Source organism: Otolemur garnettii, unplaced genomic scaffold (genome assembly GCF_000181295.1).
Source record: "Otolemur garnettii isolate 467f Iridium unplaced genomic scaffold, OtoGar3 scaffold00027, whole genome shotgun sequence".
In the NCBI taxonomy this organism is placed as follows: Eukaryota; Metazoa; Chordata; class Mammalia; order Primates; family Galagidae; genus Otolemur; species Otolemur garnettii.
In genome coordinates, this window is record NW_003852422.1 from 15,326,049 (window position 1) to 15,332,048 (window position 6,000).

A 6,000-nucleotide genomic window follows, 5' to 3' on the forward strand; every position below is an offset into this window, starting at 1 on the left:
AAAAGAATGGAAAGACAGGCATCACACGTACTGAATACTAATTTGAAACTTGTAGTTCTTACAGCCACCTAATCTTTGATAAACCAAACAAGAACAGACACTGGGGGAAAGACTCTCTATTCAATACAAGGTGCTGGGAGAACTGGATATCCACATGTAAAAGACTGAAACTGGACCTGCACCCTTCTCCACTCACAAACATTAATTCAAGATGGAGAAAAGACCTAAATCTAAGGCACAAAACAATAAAAATCCTCAAAGAAAGTATGGGGAAAACATTTGAAATTTTCAGCCTGAGGAAAGCCTTTATGAAGAAGACTCTAGTGACAATTGCAACAACAACAAAAATAAACAAATGGGACTTAATTAAACTGAAAAGCTTCTGTACAGCTAAGGAGACAACAACCAAAGCAAATAGACAACCTACACAATGGGAAAGAATATTTGCATATTTTGAATCAGACCAAAGCTTGATCACTAGGATCTATAGAGAACTCAAATTAATCCACATGAAAAAAGCCAACAATCCCATTTATCAATGGGCAAGAACCTTCTCTAAAGAAGACAGATGAATGGCTAGCAAACATATAAAAAAAAAAATGCTCATCCTCCCTAATTATTAGAGAAATGCAGATCAAAACCACCATGAGAAACCACAACCAGCAGGGAGAGTGAAGGCCAGCACCATACTCTTCCAGCTTTCTTCTTTTCTTTCTTTCTTTTTTTTTTTTTTTTTTGGGGACAGTCCCACTTTTTGGCCCTCAGTAGAGTGCCATGGTGTCACAGCTCACAGCAACCTCAAACTCTTGGGCTTAAGCAATTCTCTTACCTCAGCCTCCCCAGTAGCTGGAACTACAGGCATCCACCACAACACCCGGCTATTTTGTTGCTGTTGTTGTTGCAGTTGTCTTTGTTGTTTAGCTGACTGGGGTGGGGATTAAACCCAGTGTACATGTCCAGTGCTGTAACCACTGTACTATAAGTGCCAAGCCCAAAACCACCCTGAGATATCATCTAACCCCAGTGAGAATGGCCTACATCCCCAAATCTCAAAACTACAGATGCTGGCATGAATGTGGAGAGAAGGAACACTTTTACACTCCTGGTGGGACTGCAAACTAATACAACCTTTTTGGAAGGAAGTATAGAGAATCCTCAAAGAACCCAAATTAGACCTTCCATTTGATCCTTCAATCCTATTATCAGGCATCTACCCAGAAGAAGGAAAAAATCCTTCTATCTTAAGGACATTTGCACAAAACTATTTATTGCAACTCAATTTACAATCGCTGAAATGTAGAAATAGCCTAAAAGTCCACCAACCCAGGAATGGGTTAACAATATGTATACCACAGAAAACCATTTAGTGATTTAAAAAGACGGAGACTTTACGTCTTTTGTATTAACCTGGATAGAGTTGGAACACATTCTTCTTAGTAAAGTATTACAAGAATGGAGAAGCAAAAATCCAATGTACTCAATTCTAATATGAAGGCAGTAGATGATCTAAAGAAGTAGGGATTGGGGAATGAGGGAGCAGGGAGAGGAGAAGAGATAGGGGAATGGGGGCTTCACAGTGTATGGTGCACCTCTTGGGAGCAGGACACAATTAAAAGAGGGACTTTACCTAACAAATGTAATCAGTGTAAACTGGTTCCTTGTACCCTCAATGGATCCCCAACAATAAAAATAAAACAAAATAAAATAATAAATAAGGGAAATAAATAAACTGACCACCTGTGTCAGATCATAAGCTCAGGTCTCCTTTCTTATGAAATGGCCCCACAAACATTTCTGAAAACCTGGAAAGTTCAGGTATCAGACATCTCATTTAATTATTAACACATTCTATCTAGTATCTTCCAATAAAGGGATTAGTCTTATTTCTGTTCACCCTGATCTAACTTCTTATTGAACTCCTTAAATGGGATTTATTTTGACTGATGTCCTATTGTCCCCACTCTGCCCTTCTTAAGTAGTACCAGAAGATGTCTCCTTAGCCTGCTTGGGAGTGGTAAGAATTGTCAGGCACTTACTTGAACTTGATCTCCTACAGCTAATTCTCTCCCTGGGAACCCCTGCCAGTGTCTGATCATTCCAGGTTTCCATTCCTTCCTGCTGCTACTCCCCTGTGTCCTGGGCTTCCATCTGGTACTGAGAAGCATGTCCTACCTCCTGGAGAGAGCCAGTGCTGACACTCAAGTTTCCCGATTATTGTTTGTGCCACTTTTCATTTACACAGTCCACTAAACAATAAATGTCTTGAGACATTAAGAGTCATTCAGCAGCTGTATAGCAGTTCTTAAAACTGTAGGGATAAAACAAAGTGATGCTTATTCCCAAGCTACCCATTTTAACTTCACTCTATCCGAAAACTATTGAATATAAAATTCTATGGGGTATAAAATATTCATTTCCTCATTCATAAGCTATTTACATGCTTTATGGGAAGGGCTTTTTATAGTGACAATGTTTTCAAGGAAACTGCTTATAAAAGGATAGCTATTGGAAGGAATGCTAAATGTTAACTTGCCCTGAAATATCATAAGCCCAATCTGTCAGGAGCTTACTAACATCATGAGTCAACCAGCAACTGTGGTATTTATAAATTCACCTATTTAAAAAATATTTTTTGGCATATGCTCAATACCTAACCACCTTGTACCTCCCCCTTGGTATGCATTGACTCATCCTTCTATTTTTATGGCCTTTTATAATTTTTCTCAATGGGCATAAATTACTATCATAAAAATGGGAGGAATTTTTAAAACAAATAATTTAATCTGCAAGACATCTCCCACAAAATGGCACTACAAATCTAGTCAATAAAATAGTGAAATGCAAACGAGCATTTTTTAAATTTTAAAATATTTCATAAGGCTCAGTGTGGTGACCCACACCTCTAATCCTAGCACTCTGGGAGGCCAAGGCAGGTGGGTTCCCTCAGCTCAGGAGTTTAAGACCAGCATGAGCAAGACCAAGACCCTGTCTCTAAAAGCTAGCTGGGTGCCGTGGCAGGCACCTGTAGTCCCAGCTACTTGGGAGGCTGAGGCAAGAGGATCACTAGAGCCCAAGAGTTTGAGGTTGACACCATAACACCAAACTGTGAGCTGTGACACCATAACACTCTACCAAGGGTGACAAAGTAAGACTCTGTCTCAAAAATAAATAAAATATTTTATTGACAAACTTATATGTAGTCGGGATGCATGATGTAGTGAATTGTGTAGTGAACTGATTACCACAGTCAAATTAATTAACCATCCATCATAACCCATAGTTGATATTTGTGTGGGGAGAGAAAAGGGTGAAGACACTTGAAATCTCTTATCAAACTTCAAGGGGAGCTGGGCACAAGATGGCAGACTAGAGACAATTTCTTTGCTGCTGCACCAGGAAGGAAGGATGCCAGGTGCCTCTGGCTGTTGGACTCTGCCTAGAAACATCCCTTTGGGGACACAGGGAGGCAGCAAGAGACATCAGGACCCCAAGAGGAGGTTGGAAGCAGTGGAGAAGCAGCACAAGGTTGAAGTACCCATGCGCTGGCAGAGGCCAGCAAAATGGGCAGCAGAAGCAGTGGTATTTTGGGAGGGGGGGAGGGGCTGGGCACTTGGTTAAGTTACCTTGGGAGAACTTGGGTGAGCAAGGGAATAATTTTGAACAAATGCCCAGGGGCCAGGAATGAGCCTCCAGGTGGAGTGGTCCTTTCATTGTTCAGCTACAGGCTGGGCACAGCCATTGTGGGGAAGCTGCCTCGCAGTATCAGTCCTCAGGGTCCTAGTGCGAGACTGTTCTGGTGCATCTCATAAGCTGGGCAACCACTACTGGGGAGATTGGAGCAACACATGCTTTCCTAGGAAAGCCACTCTGTGGCCAAGGGATATAGTTTCGAAAGGATGAGGTATGTCTTTTAAGTGGGCTGAAGAGAGCTTCAGGCTACCAACTCTGCAGGGACTAAGGACAAAGAAGTCAGGAAGATGGGACCAAGTCTCCTTCACAAGACAGAGGCGTCCAGTCTCCATGTAATGCAGTTGTATCAGCATTGTGATTAGCATCTCATACCCCATAAGGTCACATATTGCCCAGGCAATATACAGCAAAATATTTTTTTTCCTTTATCAATTTTTTTTCAAATTTCCCCCCTTCATTTTTCTCTTTCTTTTTTTTCACTTTGTAATTATACTTTTTCATTTTTTTCCTACTTCAATAATAAGAGCTCCATTTTTGCTAGTTTTTCTGTTCCTATTATTCTTCCCCCCAAATTTTATCCCATAAGATTTTTTGTTTGTTTTGATTTATAGTATTTTTATTTTTCTTCTCTATTTGGTGGAGGTGGGGTCTTGTGTCTGCTCAAGCTGTCAAAGAGTTCCTGACCTTGAGGGACCCACCCAACCCAGCCCCACAGAGGCTGGGATTTGTGTGTGTAGGTCAAAGTACCCTTTTGTACACCACTATTACTCCTATCTCTCTTTCAGTTCCTCTCTTCTTTTTGTCAACTTTTACTCCCCCTTTCCTTTTCCTTCTTCTATTTTTATATTTTCTCCCTTCTTGATCTTCACTCTTCTCTTCCTTTTGGTCCTATATCAAAAGGACACTTCAACATCTTGGGTCAGAGACAAAATAACTTAAAGAGGAGAAGGAATTTAAAGGAAAAAGTAGGTCAAGGAAACAAATGAAAATAAAACACTCATGAGTAAGAAACAGCAGAAAAATCCTGGCAACATGAAAAACCAGACCAGAGAAGCCCCCGCAAGCGATCATGAGATAGCTACTGTAGAAGATTCTACCTAGAAAGAAATGTTAGAAATAACAGAAAGGGAATTTAAAATATGGATGGTAAAAACAACGAAGGAAATTGCTGAGCAAATGGAAAATAACCAACAGGAAATCCAAAAACAGAATCTAAAAAGAGATGAACAATATAAAGAATATAGAATGGAAATAGTGGAGCTTAAGGAATTGAGGCAGTCAATCAGGTAACTTAAAGATGCAGTAGAAAGTATCAATAACATATTAGACCATGCAGATGGAAGAATCTCAGACGTAGGCTTTTGAGCTAACTCACGCAGTTAAAGAGACAGAAAAAAGAGAGAGAGAAAGCAGAATATTCACTGATAGAATTATGGGACTTCATGAAGCATTTGAACATATGAGTAATAGATATCTCAGGAGGGGAAGAAGAATGCCCCAGAGGAATGGAAGCCCTACCTGAAGATATCATAAATGAAAATTTCCCAAATATCACCAAAGATTCTGACACACTCCTTTTGGAGGGACATCGAACCCAAGGTAGTTTCAACTCAAATAGAACTTCTCCAAGACACATTGTCATGAACCTGTCCAAAGTCATGACAGAAGATTCTGCAAGCTGCCAAGAGCAAGTGACAATTGACCTACAGGGGCAAATCCATCAGGGTGACTACGGACTTCTCAGATGAACCTTTCCAAGCCAGAAGACAATGGTCATCTACCTTTAATCTACTTAAACAAAACAATTTTCATCCCAGAATTCTATAACCCATTAAGCTAAGCTATAAAATTGACTGAGAAATCAAATCATTTACTGATATGCAAACATCAAGGAAGCTTGCCACAGCTATCCAGGAAATTCTTAGACTTATTTTACATACTGACCATAAAAATGGACCACCAGCAATGTAAACACCCAGAAACTAAAGGACAAAACCTAGCTTCCACAATGATGCAAAAGATAAAACTAAGCTATGGACTTTCACAAAATAAGATGAATAGAACTACACCATACTTACCAATTATCTCAATAAATGGCTTGAATTCTCCAATGAAGAGGCTGGTTGATCGGATAAAAAAACACAAGCCATCCTTGGGTGGCACCTGTGGTTCAGTGAGTAGGGCGCCAGCCCCATATACCGAGGGTGGCGGGTTCAAACCCCGGCCCTGGCCAAACTGCAACCAAAAAATAGCGGGGCATTGTGGTGGGCACCTGTAGTCCCAGCTACTCAGGAGGCTGAGGCAAGAGAA